The sequence below is a fragment of the Dreissena polymorpha genome, chromosome 9 (assembly GCF_020536995.1).
Source record: "Dreissena polymorpha isolate Duluth1 chromosome 9, UMN_Dpol_1.0, whole genome shotgun sequence".
Taxonomy (NCBI): Eukaryota; Metazoa; Mollusca; class Bivalvia; order Myida; family Dreissenidae; genus Dreissena; species Dreissena polymorpha.
The window spans coordinates 74,738,170-74,760,007 of NC_068363.1; the positions used below are offsets into that span (position 1 = coordinate 74,738,170).

At 33.7% G+C, this 21,838-nt stretch overlaps 1 protein-coding gene across 1 annotated transcript in view; it reads right to left on the bottom strand.

Moving 5' to 3' along the window:
• LOC127844692 (uncharacterized protein HI_1625-like) overlaps window positions 1-21,838 on the bottom strand; it is a 331,821-nt gene that overhangs the window by 68,820 nt on the left and 241,163 nt on the right. The window lies entirely within an intron of this gene.

A 21,838-nucleotide genomic window follows, 5' to 3' on the forward strand; every position in this document is an offset into this window, starting at 1 on the left:
ATTGTCCCATCTAAGTGTTCCTCAGCCACACCTGGTATTTTCTTTGAGGTTGAATGTTATACACAATGCTATAATGTTTCTTATATCCGCAAGCTTCTACATTCTAAGCTTGGGTGTTCTCAAATCAGAAAACACAACGGAATAACTTTTCTAAAAGCAGGTAATGTAACATTTTACAGATGAAACACTATTAATCTGTTTAAATGACCATAAGTCGACGTTGCTTTGTGGTATTCGTGCATTGTTACACAATTCAAACCAGTTTTATAACAAGTACCATCTCACAATTTCAACTTGCATGGCCTTGAAGGGCGTTTATGTTGAACTAACAAACACATTTTAGTCCATCAATGATCTGTGTGAATAAATTATGTAATTAAATTAAATTGTGTAAATAAACATCTGCAAAGACTATAGTTTGAGTAATGAAGGTTAATCAAGATGAATAAAGATGTATCAATTTTCCACGTGAATACAAAAAACTAAACAATTACAGACATCTGACTTGGATTTCCTGTGTGAGAAAACATATTTTGTGGTAGTGTTTTTAACTGTACATTTAATCAACGTACTTATTTCTAACGTCGTTTACGCAGACGAAGGTTGTTATGATGTATCCACAGAGTGGTAGTTTTTAAGAGAGGACATTTATTAGCAATCCGATTTCATTGATCTATAGTTAATGACAGACTGATTAAATAAACCAAGTACCTACAAAATGAAAATAATAGACAAGCATCTTTACCAGCAGATACAAATGATAACTAAGGGTGTCACGTTTACAGATTTTTCTAAACGTTTAAACGAAATGAAATAAACGAAACGTTATCGTTTAAACGGAATCACTATGTCCGTTTAAAAAGCATCAGTACCATCGCATTTCCAAACTATTTCCGGAAGTAATATTCAGTGCATATCCCATTCGCGCAATGACGTTATATTAAAACCATAAAATATTATAAAACAGACCATCCGTATCACCACATGTGTATTCGTCATTCTATAAAAATAATTTAAAGAACGTCGAAAATAATGTAAAATCGATGAAAAATACTGTTTCCTAAAACGACGCTCCGAAAAAAATGCACGTATTTTGCACATGAATTACAATGTGCATATCGTTTGACCGCAGAAAATGCAAAACCAGTTAACTAGCTAAAAACGTAATCTATATATAATTTGGTTAAATTATTGCTTTTCAACATGCTACCGCAGTGTTTTACTTTGCTAATCAATCAATTAAAATATTTCAAGATGGCGGCATATGCACTGTTTTGTTGCCAAGTTGTAAGATTTTCGGATAGTAGCGAAGATTTTCCGTTAGTTCCCGTTCATGTCTGTGCCATCCGCTTACCAACCATAAAAAAATTACTGCCGAATTCGGTAGCCCGGTTTATCGCAAGTACCCGGATTTCGCAGTTCTTCATCGATATACTTCGTACGGCTAGTCGGCTACGTTATTTGCACCCCAATATTTATTATATTGATATTGACTGTCGTCTACACGTTTACTGTTTTGGTAAACGTGTTTCAGCAAAACACGAAACGTTTAAACGTGACTCCCTTAATGATAACACAATATGTTTTTATTTGTGACAAGGAACCAATTGTGAAATAGTCTCACACAGAACAAAGGCACAAGAGACGTAACAAATCAGAATATATAAGAAAGATTGGGTCATCCTTGTTTGAAATGTAAATGCAAACAATTTAGAATTTTCACCAGCTAAACGAAGCGCAAAACCGTACACTTTTCTCAGAGTTATGCGCAGCAAATTTATGTCATGTAAAAATATAAATTAACCTCAAATCACCACAAAAATAAAATAGAATTAAAACTTTAAACGAACATATAACACATGTAAGGAAGAAATGAAGATGAAAGGATCGTTAGTGTGCGACACTGCAGAATGCATCAATTGATAATATTGAAATTGCGGTCTACATATTGAAAACGGCGCCATCAAGATTGTAAATATAATGCTGTTCGAGAAGCAGAAAGACGGAGACAAAGGCGTTTCATGAATTTGTTAACTAGCTGTGGTCAGCAAGTCAAGTAGACTTTTGTTTTGCTTATATAAGCATATCATGTCAAATTGGTGCGAAGAAAAGAACGTGCATGATGAAGACATTTAGATGTTTGGCAAACACCTTCCATATTTTGTCACTCTTAATTCATGATGGGACTTTCTCTAATCACATACGATGTTCAAGACCACAAAGCTAAACGTTCATTCAACAGATACCATTATATCTTGTAGTGGGCATCCGAAACAACGTTATGCATATGATTCATCTTGTTTTATAAGCCATTTGGAATGTACACCGGTTGATTACTTCTCATAAAACAAAATTTTCTTTGAATATATTTGTTATGTTGTTTTTATTTCTTAAAATCATCCAAAACATAATCTCAATCCCAATTATAGCATTTACAAGTTCCCAAAATATTGCAGATGGCAGCTATAGTTTGTTAGCAAAATACAGTATGCATAGAAATTCGTTCACAAGTACAAACAGCCGATATTACTGATATACCTGGATCCTTGCATAGTAAACACGTGTATACTTGACATGTTTCACAGCAGATTTTCTGTATCATAGCTTCATCTGGCTAATTTAAACAACTGCAAACATATGCGGTATAAAACTAAACTAAAGTAATATTAACACCAATTTTAAAAGAGTACCGTCAAAATGTAGCATCTGACGTATTCAACATGATGTACGTCATGTCATCGTTATTCTTGGAATGTTATTATGAATGTACCCAAAAAGGAATTGTGGTTGATTTGCGAGTTCTAGAATTTGTAAAGAAATTAAACCATATGAGCGTATTAATTCCTTTTCTACGAGATCAAACCTTCAAAACAGCTGTTTACCCCCAATTGTTTTTAAACAACCTTTGTACACGTTTAGTTGATGTACGACAATGGTATAAAACAAACAAGTAAAATCGTTGTTGGTCGGTTAGCTACACTTAATTATTGTTTTATCAATGCAATGCTATTGCATACTGTGCATTAATGCCTACCATATACTACAGCTACAAACTTGCAGATTACGTGAAGAAGCATGGGGTGATCTTAACAATACAAGCTTTGTTACATTTGAATTTATAAGTCCTCATGACTGTAATGTAATTCCGGAATAAAACGTAATTATGTTTGCCTACAGAAACACATAATAATAAGTCTCCATTAACCGTGTTCCCACGTGTTTCACAAGCAAAACGGCATTGCATCCAAACATAAAATTTTTTACAAATGACATAACAACCTTCAAGACGACGAGTTTTATGTGATACGAAGAAAATTGAATATGTGTGATTTTCTAATACAATAATATTATGCATATGTAATTACTATGTGCACTTCGGTTGTTGTTTTCTTTTTTATTTTAAAGTTTTGTGTACAAACATATTGCATTCCTTAAACTCCAAATCAAATTAAACGTGGAACGTTTCGTGCCAGAGTTCAAAAATATAAGAGCATTTCGAGATAAGTGATCTAAGAACATCATTACCCTATTTTACAAAGAAAAGTATGCAGACAAACGAGGTTTATATTTTGCATAGGTCCTTGCTCGTTGTTTAATAAAAACAATAAAACATATGTATGCAAACAGATGTGAAGATCATTATCTTATAATAAAAATAGAATAACATTTCATCGCCCAATGTTTTCATGGTAAACCTCTTCGATAATCAAAAACAAATGATCATTAACAAAACTGCCTTCAATCGGATATGTCGTCATGGGATGAACTTTCTTTGCAAACTGATTTTTGCATCATTCTTTAATATTTTGCGTTCCATTAATAAAACCATGTCAGTTATTAAAAATTGTCAATTTACTTCTTAAAATAGTGCCAAATTAACGTTATAATTAGTTCATTCTTTCACATTTACGACACTTTTATGGTCCACAAATAAATGCAGTAAATAAAACGGAACTTCAGCAAATCTGTGTTCTCAATTTGATAAAGCAAAATCAATTATTTGGGCATCATGACCTTTTTATAACCGCTTTATTCAAAAGTTAAGCGATTGTAAAATATTAATAAACAATTCAGAAATATAAAATAAAACACAACTGTTTTAATTTTTATAATAGCGATTTTTATCCATTCAGACTGCATAAAATAGTGATTTCATTCGTAAAATTTCACTTTACCTCAATCGAAGTTAAGTTAACAATCTACCAAAACCAACAAATACCATTGATGCAATCCAGAACATGACAATAAAATAATATTGATATTTAATTAGTATATCAATTAAATTACGGGGAAAATTATTCGTTGAGACTGACTTAACATATAAAATGATAGTATACAGTACAGAGCAAAATGATATATACAAAACTACGATCATTCGAAGCAACTGTTTATCACGTGTATTTTGATGACTGGTCATAACGCCATTATATATTCGACGATAGGTATACTATTCTGGAAATGTATTATTTCGAACAGAAATATTAATTTGAATCATTATTTATTCCCGAATACACGTCGTTACGCGTCAAGCAATACGCTGTGCCTCTTGATTTTATATGTGAATATACTATCTTGCTTTCGCAAAATGGGTAAAACGTTGAAGAATTACAATCAAAATACACGTTCAGAAAAATGCACCAATAAACTAAGTTATTATATTCGAAACCTATTCACGTACCAAGTAATGTCATTTTCTATAATTTTCATAGATAACTATTTACCATGAACTCGTGTGTTGTTCGTTTTCTGTCGAGCGTAAAGCTGTCTATATATAAAAATACTATATCCTTCAATCACTCTATCAATATTAGTGGAGAAAGGTGTGTTCCTCAGGTAGAAAACAATATAACATATGCTTTCAGAACATTTCCGAGATAAATGATATTAGAAAAAAAAAGCTTTATCTACCAACGAAGTGTTTACTCGAAAACCACAATAAATAGACAATGTCAGAGACACGTGGACTACATTTCACATATATCGCTAATTGTTTAATAAAAACAATAATATGTATTTGTGCAGGTGTTCTATAAGCAGCATGTGATGTAGACTGATGTGCACATTCCTATCTTGAATATGAAATCTGGAATAAGATCTCATCGTTATTTATTTGTGTGCACGTTTGATCTAATCAAAACATATTATTATAAACAAGAACGCTAGTGATGAAAAGCATAAAACGGGCGCCACTCAACAATTAATTGAGCGAAACAATTAAAATAATATTAGGCGTGCTCGTACATTCAAATTAAAACAAATAAATGATAATAACTTATTCCTTTGTAACTTTTATATACAAAATTTATGTTAATTATTATTTCCTGTTGTGTTTCTTCATTTGGAAATGCCAATGCAAATTCATTCTGCACTAGTGATATATCTTTGTATCTTTGTTTCATAAAATGCAATACACAGTAGAGATCACAGACACATGTTTCTGTAACCTAACGCATTCACCGAGTGTTGAGCAAGAAAATGAAACGGACAGCATTATTTATTCAAGGAATGTTCATAAATCACATCTTACACTATGTTATCTCATTTGAATTAAAAAAAGTCTGCAAAGTCTTTTGGGGGAAAATGTACTGTATGTTAAGCAAGTTTCTTTGGCAGACTGTCGATTTGTACGAAGAAGTTGAATCATACATTGCACAGCAATTGTAATGACACATTGTTTGAGCGAGCTATCTAGTAGGGCAGTACCTTGAATAACATACATTGTGAAATGGTGTTCACTATGAACACTTTGTACGTATAGTATTATTTTGAATAGAATTTTTATAGTGCAAAACTATACACACTGTAAATAAATGATCCAGTCCAAACGTTTTTACCAGCAATTCTTGCAGAACGGTGTAAGTGCCATAGATCAAATACTAATTGAACTATGTTCTTAACTTCATGACTACAATATTGTAGCAAGAGGTATTTATGTATTTATTTATAGTACATCACCAATTGCACCAATTCGCTATAAATCGCATCTTAAATATCATATTTAAAAAAATGACACGGCGAAATACAAAAACAAACAGTGTAAATAGGAGAAACACATGGCAACGAACAACTCAGCTAGACTGAATCCAATCATCAACAGAAGGAAGAGTTATGGCCCTTTGTATCCTGAAAAAAATGCTTTTTAAATATAAGCTTACAGCTTTGTCTCCATTAACACATGAGCCAGAGCCATGAAACTTGCCATAGTTGTTCTCAATCGCCTGGGGTGCTTCACATTAACACCCATAATCCTAGGGACTAAGGTCAAGGTCACACATTGAGGTCAAAGGTCACAAATTTGATCAATTATTCATTATTTAGTCATTCCTTTACTATGCCATGAAACCTGCTATAATTGTTCTCTATCATCTGGGGTTTCTTCACATTCCCATATTCCTAGGGGCTAAGGTCAAGGTCACATATTGAGGTCAAAGGTCTACACCCATCCATAAAACAAAATTTATATGGCGGGGGATATCAATTCAACGAATTTGCGTGTTAATTGTTCAAACAAAGGTCGTGTATTAATGATGACCTTAATAAAGGTTTCAACCTGTTAATACTAGATAGTAAATGCACATGTACTTGTTAATGGTAAAATTACTTGTTCACTACTGCAATAGAATCTGACTGCGCTTTATTTGCCATTAAAACAGCACTGGAAACATATGAGACATAAGTGGTCTGAACTCGCATCACATCAATATACCAACTCAACCAGCATAATAGTTATATACGAATCAACGCTTTTGATAACTGCGAGATATTTTACAATTATGGTTACACGGATCCTAAAGTATTGTAAGAAAATATGTCCTGATAGTATTTCTGGAGTTTAATAAGTTAACTCCTTTAAGTTTATGCCACACCTTTTTTCCCTGAGAATGATTATACTTCAACATTACTTGATATTCATTTAGTACACTATATTATGCAATTTACCGCATATGAACATAACTAACAGTAATTTATAAACTCATCAATAGTGTGATATATACGTTGTGGTCAGTTTATCGTGAAGAAAAACGAAAGCTATTTATGTCTGACAAGCGTTTTCGATACGAATGATTCTCAAAACATTATCCGTTGAAATATATATTATTTGCAAGTCGTATTTAAGTCGTTACAATTTAAAAAATGCAGAATACAGACTCTTCCTGTTCGTAGACAAGACGGCTCCTGATTTTGATCATGATAACGGGAGCAAGGCAATTGAGAAATATTTTAGTCTCAAGAAATAAATAATGCTTTCAGAAAAAGACAGGTGTAGTTAATTTACTGGTAATTCAGATAACTATATAAATCGCAGTTGAAACTGTTTATTTTAAGGAAATTATATCATCCAACGCTTTTTGTGTGCTGTTACAAAATTAAACAAAGTCCGTAAGCTTATATGTATGATTTGAGCAGTAAGAGTTTGCAAAAGCTATTATTACTATAACGCAATATATCAAATAATATTATAATGTTATACTGAAAAAAGAATTGAAATCATATTATATAGTTTACAAAATGCAAAAGAATTAAGACGATGTGTAGAAATATACTGTTTGTTTGGTAAAAGTTATAAGATGGCGAATTATACTTCTTGTAATGCACATACTTTCTAAATAGAGATGTGGGAATTGTTTGTTTCTTGGGTGAATTAGTGTATATGTGCAGGTTATTGATCTCACATTCGCTACAGGCCTTCTTTGCCACCAGTATCAACAGCAAAGTAATTTAAATGAACATAATATATAGCTCTCTACAGATAATGTGTGGATAAAGTTTAAGTTTGCGATCCTCTTTTACCTTCACCTCTTAACGTTTGAAAAAAGATAATACACACAATTTTCTTGTAACGCACTATATATTGCCATAAAATACACACACGTTCCCGCATGGACGGTTCCATTTTGAAAAGTAAAATAATTAACAAAAACACACATAAACGTTGTGAGGCCAGAAATTACTATGCCAATGAAACTCCAAGAAAACGATTATTGTATCTCACACATCATTTAGACAGCAGTTAAAATTTTCTTAGCATCAGGCAATAAATCATTGGGTCTACAAATGGTGGGGGCCTAACACAAATCACTGATAGCTTATGGAAAACAATCAAAAACAAATAACAATGCAATTCATATACTTATTCACAAAGCAAAAAACTTGCTGCTGCCGTTGCGAAGTTTACGTGATACATACAAATTCAGGATGCCGTAAACAGGATGCGCAAATATGTAAATTACAAATGTCAATTTTGTCTGTGTTGTTTGTTGGCAGCAAACATGCTCTAACGTATGGTTTTCCTTCGTATTGGCGACATATGGATTTATTGTACTGGCTAGACCTGGTATGTATGTCGCGCAAAAACAGAACATATACAAGTGGCATGTTTATGGAAGCAAGAACTAAGTCACTTGATAGAACGCAGGTCTATGTGAGAATGAAAGAATCGCACAATAATAATATATAATACAAGGAGTTTACAATTTAGATTAAAAAAAAACTTGTGTGATTGCCATGAGGTTTCTTCCATAATAACACAGTAACATAATGATGCATTTTAACAATGCAACAACTCACATTTCAAACTGAGTTGCAGCAAAATGTGAACAGAGCTCACAACACAGAGTAAACAGGATGCGCTGTCGATAAACTTGCTGCAGACTAGGTTAATTGCAAATGTCAATGATGTATTCGCTATTCAGGTACGTAGTGAAGATGCATTATATTACTGAAAACATTGAGGCATGTTGATTTTCAAATCTAGGTGGTGTTTTTGTAATTACTTTGAGCGCGCTGGTTGCATAATGTTGACGAAGGCACTCTCATCGCGTTATAAAATTATATTTCTACAAGACATGTCCATTTGTTTACTGAGTTGTTGAATGCTTGAACCGTGTAATGGTAACGCACTAAATAATTGAAAATGTATGTGCTGGAGCAATCCAGTTGGGTTATTGGGGAAAATGCGAGATACAGGAAACGTTCCGTTACGGGGTCATGGTGACCTAGTAGTCTTCATCTTAGTTTAACGTCTCAAGTGAAAGATGAGTTAAGAAGTTAGTAGGTTTTATACAGCAAACATACATTATTGTATGCATAACTTCATAGAAGTATTGGCGAAATGTGAGACAAGAAAGAAAACTACACCCAATCACTTGAGAATTTACAAGTGGTGATACATTTGATTATTACAAATAGCTGTACATTAATTTAGGTCGGATTTAACTTCATATTTTAAGAGATGAAATTACGGATTAGTAACACAAACTATTCATATTTTGTTCCTTAATCCAATTTCAACTTAATGCGTTAGCGGGGCGAATATTACGTCAGGTAACACGGTGATATAATTCAATTTAAATATTTCGCCCTTATAGGCTTGATTTAAATCACATGACATTTTTATGATATTCGAACACACTATGGCAATGAGTCAATAACACGACATGCCATCATGACATCGTGGTGTTCAGTTTTAATATTTATCGATTCATAAAGTTAAATACACGGCCGTTTTGGTCAAGTTAAATCTCCTTACTTTAATTTCTTCCTTACTTCGTTCGTCTGAAAATAAATAAATAAATTATTTGCTTACTAGCAAACAAGAAACAACAAACATTATAACAAACACCTAATGTAGAAGGCGGTCCGCTTTTATTGTAACAGTTTAACCAACAGGATGTATGTACGTAGACAAGTGCATTTACAGATGATAGATATTGCCAATTAAAAACCCAGGGACAAAAACACATTCTTAACTATGTAAAACATATTATTGTCACACAAACAAAGTATAAACTCGACAGAAACTCCGAATACATATTACTTCTTAAATTAGGATGTGTATAAAATGCAACATGACTCACCCAGGAAAAAAGAGATAAAAACCCTTTTGGAATGACTAGGGAAAAGGCTCTGGAAACCTGTGCCCGTTTGTCGATTGTCATGTTGCCGAGTGTTGGGCCTCAACCATTCTAGTCGACTAGAAAAAAGACAATGTCAGAAACACACCAATCGAACAGCATAAGTCTATTTGAAAAGTGTACATTTAAAACAGTGTATTTTCTTCAATAAAATGAACATATCCATCAACCGATGCTTCAGATTTCAAACGGTCGTGCTCGGCTAACAATTTATCATCTGTGATTTTTCCGCTATAAGCAGCAGCGGAGGTGCTACGTGTTAAATAAGGGACAAATCCATGCATCGTAGACTTCAAATAGCCATATTTCAATAAATCCTGAATAATAATAACCAGGATTTTTCTAACATGAAATTCGTATTGGTGGAGAAAATCGACTTTACATTCAACATGTTGATGAAAAAATTATATGACCCGGTGCAGTGCCAAAGATTTTTCCTGCGCCCGCTGATGATCATGCCCTCGAAAACCTGTATTATCCCTATATAAATACACTTCGCATCTATACATAGATACACATAATTCTCACGCTTTGCAACAACAGCGTATCATATTTGAACATCTGAATACAGATCACCATGAATGTTTTCTGAATCACATCACATCTAAACAATGATACACATAAATCGCATTTTTTGAGACAACAATAGAAGCTTAATGTAAATCACAACATATATATTACAGCACCTCATAATAAGCCGGTTGCATAACAACAAATACACGCGAATAAGTATAGAGTATATCGTAAATATGCGAGTTGATTTATAATTATTCAACCCAAAAATCATGTGTGCTCTAGTACTGTCTTTTACTGGTTTATCAGAAGAAGCATAACTTGAATATTCATGACAGGGCAAACATACATTATACTCATCTCGATAACTTAGTGCTTTCTCTGACATCTGAAATGGCAAACTGCGCTGCAGTTATTGTGTAACTGGACCTGATAGAAGTGGGCTGTTGTGGGACGAAGCCTCGTTGGACGTATGGGCAGTATATAACCACGTTCCCTGTGAGGCGGCAAGCGAAGAACGGTCCGAGGACGACCGGAAGTCGCTGTTGTTGGATGAAACCTTATTGATAACTTCTTGACGCAGCCACATCGCTGAAACTAAAAATGAGCATAATAATTACTGTTACAAATATATTGAACCACAACGTGCGTCGTCTCCTGTAGGCGGACCTCGAAGACGCTATACCCGCCAAAACTCACGAAAATCCCGTGCATTAGTACGCACGCATGTTTATTGAACTGTGACGAAAATAATAGTAAATCTCTTTTGATTGGTCACAAGCCACTGCGTCAGACGTATATGTTAGACAAGACGCAAGATTTTAAGTTCTAAAAACAAACACATGTTTCTAAATAAAAATTTGAAGTTCGCAAAGGCACCGTTACTGCGTGATACAAATTTGTTATTTTCAGAACGACTCAATTGAGCTTGCGAATGTTGCGTTTGCGTGCACAGTGCGGCAAACACAGTGCGGTCGACAGATCTTCGTGCTTTAATCATGCGATTGTTATACGGTTGTCGCTAATCTGACGCGCGGTTGACGCAGCGTATTGTTGTCGCAATTACCATAGTATTGAATCTGGTAATACATACCTTAATAAAAGGGTTAATATTGTCATTCTTAAAATGTTACACTCATTAAGATACATTTCTTCTCTAACCAAAAACAAGTACATATAGCACTAAAAACGTTTAACATCAGAATGCATAAAAAGCAACACACGCAATAAGTGTTTTATATCTTTGAAAGAAGAGAGGCAGCAACACAGATGATAAAACGAATCTTTGTCGATATGGGTAAGATTGACGATCATTACATAATTTATGATACATCCGCACATCAACAAACGTCATGACGTGCAGGTCATAAACAACCGAAAGAAACAGCATTTGCACAGATGAACACCATTTCTACATAACTACATTATTTAACTGTTTTGTTGTCGATGTTGCCGTCGATTCTTAACAAACAAATGTGAGAAATTAGAAACAGCCTTTTCGAACAGGTCTTCAAATAATTATTGGTGCATTTGAATTAAGATGAAAATGTCTATTAATTTAAAAAGAAATACAATAAAAACGCTCACACATGTACACAAATAAATATTTTAGGATATTCTTCATTCTATACTAATTCCTGTAAAACATATATTACATGTCTTTTTTTTTTTAAACTTCTTTACTATTTCAAATGTTTCATTACCTGCAACACAAGTCTAACACACTCACTTGTTCAATGTTTATCAAAATCATATACTCCGTGCATTTGAACTTAAATAAAAAAATGTCTGTTAAACATTATGCAAACACTAAAACATGCACACAAATCAATATTTATGGATTTTCTATCATCACCCATAACTCATTCCTGTAAAACATATATAACAGTTTTACGAATTTATTTTGTTCCTTTAGCCTTTTTAATGCTTTCTTTACTGCAACAGACGTCTGACGCACTCAATTGTTGTATTTTTCTACAAATCCAATGTTATTTCAGTGCAGCTATGTTTATCAAACATATCAAAACAATCAAATGCGTTATGCGACTCTGATCGAACATCCTATCAAACAAACTGCAGAAGTACGTGACTAGAAAACGCTTACTTAAAACCACACATTTCTTATTATCTTTACGTCTTTTTCGGTTATCTGAAATATAATTTACATGATGATTGTACATCGTAACACATTCGGTGACGTAAGTAAGCGCTTAGACGGTTTCATAAATTGCATGCTGATACAAAAAGTATTATTTAATAGTTGACGGGTAAAACAAGCATTTTCAAAAGATAAGTGCACCAAGAAACTAGCTATAACCATATTTGTAAATAATTGCAACTTCATGTTTGCGAACGCGTTGCATGATAGAAAAATTCCCACTCTCGACGTGTTGTTTTAATGATGTCATTCAAAAGAGTTTTCAATATTGTTTATAATAATGAGAGTACATTCGCATGAAATTGTAAATGATGTAGTTACTTGTTCATTACCGTAATTAGAATCCCAATACCGATTTCTTCCGCATTTTAACAGCATCGACAACCTATTAGACATAAGTGGTCTGTAACCTTCTTAAGCCATATTAGCGACTCACCCAGGCATAATACTCGTATATCAAAAGATGATTGACGAGTCATTTTACAGTGCTGTTTACGACGATCCTAAAGGGTAAGTGGTGTTAATTAAAAAAACAACTAACGGCTGTTTTAAAAAACCTCATTTTCGTATAGTGTTTCTGGAGTTATAGGAGTCTTATATATAAAAAAAAGTTCTTGATACGCCTTGAAGAGGAAGATATTTGTTTAATAGAAAACCTTTTGCGTACGAGTATTATTCAATATGTGTTAAATTCAGTTAAGATAGTGTTTTATGCAATAAACGCAAATAAACAATGAATGTAGTAATGAATTAACTCACCAATATTGTGGCGTACGTTGTGGTCAATTTTCCATGAATGCATCGCTATTTGGAATGCGAAACAAAAATACGTATGTACCACAAGCGTCTTTGATACAAACGATTTCTCAACATATAAACCGTGGATTTGTTTCATGTTGTTATAAAAGCGTTACGGTTTGAAATTGCAGAGTAAAATAATTATCCCTCACGTAGACATAAGGGCTCCTCATTTTTCTAATGATAACGGAAGCTCATGAATTAAGAACTATTTTAGTCTAATGATATCAATAAATGCTTTCAGAAAAAGACAGGTGTAGTTAATTGACTGGTTATTCAGTTAACTATATAACTCACGGGTAAAACTGTTTATTTGGAGGTAAAAATATCACCCAACGCCTTTGATATGATGTTAAAAAATTCCCCAAGTCAGTAGGCTAGTATGTTTGATTCGCGAATTTATGTATTATTAAAGGTATTAAAACTTTTAAACGATCATTGATAACATAGCACATAGCCTGTAAAATATTCAAGTTATCGAGAAGAATAACAATTATAACATGCATTGTGCGTTTCATTTACATGTGTTGAAGTAATGCAGAGCTGGCAACGGATGAATAAGATTTAAACTTATTGTTGCCTACAGGGAATGTATATATTAAAATACAATCAAAGTAATAAGATTACCAATTATGTTCAAAACTAGATCTACATCTTAAATATCCAGCCTCACATTTCAACTATAAAAACAACACATTTTAGTATGATATCGTACTTCTACAAATCAACGTAACTTATAATATGATATAAGATAAATAGTTATTTAAGATAACCTAAAATTATTAACTCTATATCTCTAGACCAGCTCAAATCTCGCTTGGTAATCATATTTTATTTTATCTTCTAAGTCGAGTTTCAAAAATGTGTTTTTTGGGGGAATGACTGCAATATTATGTGATATGGTTGCAGGTTTTGCTCTCAATAGGCCTTATTTGTCACAAGTATTACTAGCATTCTAATATAAAAGGGCCTTTTTACAGATTGTGGTATGTTTTGAAGTTTGTCATTATATTCTTTATAATGACACATGTAAACATTTGATCTAAATAGCTCCAGTAAAAAGCAAGAATAAAATTAAAGAAAGAAAAAAAGAAACCCTCAAATGGGCGCGAACCACTGACCCCGGGAGTAAAAATCTATCGCTTAGACAATTCGGTCATCCGTTCTCATACAATGAGTTTTGTATGTTATAGTTTATAAAAGCAAACCTCGTAGTATGAGAAAACATAACGACAACAACAGAACACTCCAAATTATTCAATCTTTTCTTATTTCTTATGAAGCTTATTACATTTAAATATGAGCCGAAAATGATTCACTTCATTTTGATACACGCCGCAGCTTAAATTATATTTTCCTATTTACCTTCAATTAATTTTGTTTGTCAAATAAACGGTCTTTACACTCTAAAACAAGACACAAAATAACTCTGATTTTTAATATAAATAAGTGAAACTCCAGCTGCTGTAGAAGTATTGTATTTTTATAATATACAATGTCTAGGTCCTTTATTTAAGGCAAGTGACCGATTGCCAAAAATGTACAAAACATAACAACACGTAATAACATAAATACATAGAAGAATAAAGCTGGGGTCACCGCCTTGGAACGGTCAATACATAACATCGGGGTCTTAGCATCGGGGGTTTAAACCGGTTTAAGAGCGCCTTACGTTACATATGGCCCAGCAATATTCATGATACATATTCGTTTAAATAAAATTTAAACTCATAGCATTGTAAGTATCAGGACTGTTTTTTTTTGTTTACTGCCAACGTCATCAGTTCGTGGCGACAAAAAAAAACTGATGGTACGATTTAACAATGTTCATTGGTTTGTCAATTATGATACATTTTAGAATTCGAAAGAAAAATTTAAAACGCGAACAATGCTTTTATAACTTAATCAATGCTACTGTGTGTTATTACTCAGAATGATTTTCTGTACGATGACAAAGGGTTATTTTTCAAAAGTTTATTTTCAAATTAAATTTCGATATTAAGTATAACATACATATAGAAGAAAATAACATGTAACAATTGGTTTAACCATGCATACACTATGTTTATTGCACATGAGGCATTTTGATGGTAATGCGACATCATGTCATCTTTGCAACATATAAACAACACAAAAATAATGTTGGAGTAAATAATGTGACACCTATGAACGGTTCGCTATACAATGCCTACTTTTGTATATGCATCTGAAACTCATGAACCAAATACGTTTTAAATAGACCCTTTAACAATGCCCAGTGTTTTATCAACACTCTACATTAACATGTTTTTGTATCGTATACGTTCCGTGCACAGCCGGTGATGCGTTTATTCTGATGACATGTTCGGGTACGAAGTGTGTATATTCCTTTAGCAATGCGCGATTACAAACTTAAATAATATTTTATGCATTTATTTCAAACGAAACGAATTTCATTGGAATGAACGTAATTCTGTAAAGCTAATGCCCGTTCCAATGCATTTATTTATTGCATGTGGAATAGGTATGACGATTCAATTTCATGATCGATAAATATATACACTGTCTTATATTGCGTAATTAAATCACGTGTGCCAGGGTATGTATGTTAAATTCATGACACAATAGTTATCAAATCATACTGATCTACGAGATTCTGCGAGTTCAAATACTAACCTAAGACTCGTTCAAAACAACTATGTCATTTTTAACTTTGCGAACAGCGTTGCAAATTTGTATATGTTATTGTGGTACTGTGTGCCATTTTTCTTATATACATTGTTCTGATATGTTCGGTACAATTGTGAAACTGTGAACAGGTAAGTGTCATCAGTCGCATAACTGTTCAATTATCATTTGAAACACAAACTTATTGAAAACAGTCAAATAAACAAAATGGTCCAATGTTTACCTTGTTATGGTCAAGTGTTAATCGGAGTAGCGCAAAGGTTTTCATAGTTTAAACATAGTTTAAAAACAAATTTCTAAATAAATAAATAAATGGTATTAGACGTAATATCGATGAAAAGCATTACACACGCTTTATTATTTTACTGATTTCAATAAAGGAACAAATTTTTTCACAAGTTTTGTAGTCGGGTTATTTTAATTATTGTTTAAATATGATTAAATACATCCTTTTTAATCGGATATTTTTGTGTTAAGATCTCTTAAATAAACAAGTGTAACTTCTGATAGATATACCATTATAAAAAGAAAATTTGAATTGTTCTGAAAATGTTAATACACCCATAAATTTAGGTCGCTTTGCTCTCTTCAATCTCAAAATTGTTAAGCATGTATAATAGTGCTCCCTCTTGTATATAACAAATAGCAGCAACAAGCTTTTAACACCAGAATGCACAAAGTGCAATACACGATATTAGATTTGTTTACAAATACTCTTGAAAGAAGAGAGGTAGCCATAACGATAAGAAAACGATGGCTTGTCGATATGTTCTTGAATTACTATATTTCATAATTTATTTCATCATTCCGCTACATTGATATCTGCCTGATATAACACTGCCTAATATATTTTTCAGTTCAACATGAAGTTCTTATATCAGTCGATGATAGGAGGTAGGTCATAGTACTCGAAATCAGCTACAAGTAATAGTGTTTAGTAGAATTAAATCAGATTCAACAAAACAAACAATTTGATACCAAGATGTAATATATTTTAAACTCAAATGCAACACAAACAGTAAAAAAATGTTGTACAAATGTTAAACGCAAGAGCTCATGACGTCATTATTAACACGTCCAAAAACAAAAATCGTATTCTTTCCCGCTAAAAATGCAGCTTTTTTGCTATTTTTTCATGATTTATTTAAACTCGGAGACGTACAAGTATGATAAACAGAAAAACATGTTACTGCCTGTTCTTTTTGTAATACATCAGGCTCGTCACGAATAAAATAACGGCTCGGCAAACCTCGCCGTTATATTATTCTAAGCCTTGCTTGATATTACAAAAAGATCAGGCAGTTACCTGCTATTCTCTATTTATTATACGTCTTTACATAAATATAGTTCAGCTGTGCAGCTCATAAACAACAAGAGAAACTGCATTTGCACAGGTGAACGACATTTCTTCATAACATAACTTTTTGTTGTAGAATTGGCCGTCAATAAGTTAATATGGTAAAATAGAAGCAGCATGTTCGCACAGGTCTTAAATATGCTATATTGTGATTAACCTCAAATGAAAATGTATATTCAAGTGCAAAATAGTAAAACACACACAAACAAACACACATACACAAGAAATATTTTTCTTTTTTTCTACCATCACCATCCCCACCTCATTCACGTACGGAATCCGGATAGTGCCATCTATAATCTCGACCTTCTTTCATCAAGGGTGACACTAGACACACGAAGCGATACTTGATATTTTTGGTGGATATATCGCCCTTGTGTAGGTAGCCCAAAAGGCGATATATCGTGTTAAATATATTGTGCGTCGCCGCGACTGTCAATAAAACTATCGTGCGTCGCCGCGACTGTAAAAAAATCGTGCGTCGCCGCGACTGTCAAGAAAAATATCAAGTTTCGCTTCGTTTGTCTAGTGTCGCGTTCAAAGGGCGACAATAGACACACGAAGCGATACATGATATTTTGCGCGACAGTCGCGGCGACGCACGAATTTTTATTTTTCAAATATCGCCCATTATTATCCGAATCTCGTGTATCGCGGTCTAATTTCAGACCGCGACACTAGACACACGAAGCGATACTCGATATTTTACGCGACAGTCGCAGCGACGCACGATATTTGTAATGTTCAAATATCGTTGTAATAATATCGCCTGTCCACTGTCAGGTTTTCAAAAAAATAAGGAGTGACAAAAAGGGGATATGTTCACGTCATCAAGCATGTGCATCATGTCGTATATATATCTTTTGATATAATATTATTTTATAATAATGTTTTTTTCTGATCAGCAATTAAAATGTATATGATTGATATTATATAAATATTACATGTCTGACAGGGTGACAGTAAATTTGTCAACTTGAGGAAATACTGTCAACCGAGGCGAACATGTAATATTTATTTTATTAAACCGAACAAACTATTCAAACATGAACACTTTATATGAACCATGAACAATGTTAATAGCTTTTCAATATTTTTTTTTAATTTCAGGAATGAACAACTATTAATATGTTAAGTGGTTCAGATTTTTGGGCCGAGCAAAATGAACTTCGCTTTATTGGGAACCGACCTAGTAATCGATTTATCCCATCAATTTTCTTAGTCGTCAATTATTTCTTTAAAAACATATAACCGAACCAGCTTTCCGTATTTAATTTTCATCACTTGATTACGCAATGTATGACGTACTCGTTTGACGTCATTTCGGTGACGAAACATTTTGGGACAACAATATGGACGTGGTGGTTTTTTAACAGTAAAATATTTGTTTAAAGCATCGAACAAATCCAAAACGTATTTCGGATTGTGGGTTTGTCATGCATTACACCTTAAGAACAGACACTGGAAGTGTATATCGTTGTATCTTTATTTTTATTAGCATTTGATTGTGGTGAAATTTACTGGTGTGTAACCGGAACTGTCAGGCTGTGGATAATCGATTGACCGGAAAACGAGGCACAGAATCGTGAGTCATACTGCAGCCATTGAACAAGACAGACGTCTAATTTGTAATCTATGTAATCATATGTTTTGGGGTCTACATCAAGCCTCCTGAGGGATTCTGAGGAACAAAGACATCTTTATTTGTAGGTACGTACCAGTATTTACTTCACTGGCGCTGCGAGCAATAATTTTTTGCAACTTCGCAGTTCCAAAATTTGAACCTTTGCGGGAATATACTCGCCATTGTGGTTTAATTTTTAAACTGTTTCTGCTGTGGTATGACTCAAATATTTTGTCAAGATTGTGCAGAAATAGCACAATAGTGACAGCATTTAATTGCAATTCAAGAAGTGCAACAAAATATTGATATTTTTGTTTCGGCAATTATCGAGACATTCGCGGGAAAATTGTCCGCCATCATGTCTTGTTGAAGTTGTCGATAGATATTATCGATAATTACATTGTACAATTCGTACAATATTCATATATTTTGTTGATTTTGTGTTTGAGTTTGTATGTCAGTATTCTGGAAACTTGCATTTAGTCAGAAGACTTTCTAGACTTATCACTCATTATTTAACAGTTAAAGTGAAAGTATTTGTATTTTCATTTATTCGTATAACAATATCATTCAGTTTATCTTAAATTTTGCATGAGTATTCTTTTGATACTTGTTTCCGTTGCAAGCAGTGAAAATATTTCACTTGAAATTTTCAAATTTCCCGGATTTGAACAGCCATCTATTAATAGCTTGGGATTCCCCGTGTTTCATTGTTTGTTGCCAGGAACTAACCGGAAACGGAAACCTTAACTTTGTTACATTCCGGTGATTGGAATTCCAGCAATTGCATCTATTGTTCATTGTTATTTAGTGTAACTAATAATTGTAATTAGTTACGCTAGCTGATATTAGAGTGCAATAGCAATTGCATTTTTTTTCAATCTATATTTTTTTTTGGAAACACAAAATAAATACTTTGGAAATTGTGTCATTTTCATTTCATTGTAAGAATATTACAAATATTTTCATCATGCTTTGTTGTTACACCATTGATTAGGATTAGAACTTGGTTATACCTTGTTGAAATTGGTAATTTTTCTGAACGACAGGATATATTACAAGCATAGTTTGGTTTACCGTAAAGCTTTTCCACTTCATAATAAGCGCACCTTGTGCAATACCGTAGTTACCCTAAAGCAATTAGTAAATAATAAAGAACAGTAAACCAAAGACACTGATAAAGATTTCATTTTCTTTTCAAGCTAGTTCTATCAGTGTGATTACAACTTTGGCATTAATTTTTGAGAATAATCATTTATTGTCTTTGTTTTACATCAGTTGTACCTTAGCCTTGCCAGCTTCCTGAACCCTGTATTTCTGGGATATGAGGGGATAGAGGATCTGCAGTGCGGTTGGAGCTACGACAGTTGCGGTGAAACGTGGACGCGGTTCTCCGGCATTGCTGGGGATCTGATCTGACATTCGCAAATCAACTTTACCGGCTGTGGCTGGTTTAGTGGAGGTTATAGGTATAACTCAAACCCAGTCCCTGTAACAATTGATTATTATACTGGAGTCATTTAGATAACCACACACTATTGAACAATATTATACTTGACCCTATTAATAATCACAATCACTAACGAACAAATACCCGGTACCAAATACTGGGTGTTACATTTTCTAGTATATGATACTTGAGTTGTGATGGCCATTAATTTGTTTTATTACACTTGTGCCCATTTGCTCCCATTTTTATTTGGTGGAGAAAGATTGTTAATTGAGTGTATGGTGGTGTGTGAGTGTGATAAATATAAAATAAAAAAGGTTTTGTGAGCAATGAATATTTAGATAAATACTTGTTTTTATCAGTTTTACATATCATTGCATTTTAATTGCAAGTGTGTGTGGGTGGTATACTTTATGTGAAATACTTAGACTAGACTTGGACAGTAAATTGACATTAGGTGACATACCACGGCTGACAGAACTTTTGTATTAAGTATAGCTTATTCTGAGGAACTGATACAGTCTCAACAAAATTTGCAACCACAACAACCATTTCCATACCAGTACTTGTCAGCGCAACCAACTCAAGTACAGACACAACCAATAACGCAACCACAACAACTGTTGCCATACCAGTACTTGTCAGCGCAACCAACTCAAGTACAGACACAACAAAATTCACAACCACAACAACCATTGCCATACCAGTATCCGTCTGTGCAACAAACTGGTCCGTACCAACAACCTTACCAAATCCAACAGCCACACCATGGGCAACCAATGCAGTTCCCACCATGGCAGCAAGGACCGCTACAAAATGGGTCCCCATACATGTGGTTCCCCTATCCGCAGTGGTATCCGGCCCAAGGTCAGCTACAGCCCTTCACTAATATGGAGGGGCACCAAGGGATTGGAATACAAGCTGGTGCAACAAACTATGGATTTGCACCGGCAGTTATAAATGTTCAACCGATAACTGTTCCGGAAAAATAATGCTGGTCGAAATCAAAAACAGTTATTATCAGAAGACGAGATCGAAGAGGGTGAACTCCCTGTCGCTGAGAGCACGCCGAAAAGGAAAGCAGTCGCTGAAGACAGTAACAAGCTCAGCAGGGTCTACATCAAGTCTCCTGAGGGATTCTGAGGACCAAAGACATCTTTATTTTTAGGTACGTACCAGTATTTACTTCAGGATTAAAGTTTCCATTGAGGTAAGCTTGTCGTTTAAACAAAATTGATTTTTATGACTCCTGTCAAAGCTTAAATAATGGCATTAATCTATTCTTCAGCACTGTTTCAGCTGCAATCGATATTTTAATTATCCAAATACAACGGAAAGGCAAAACTGCGTACTACGC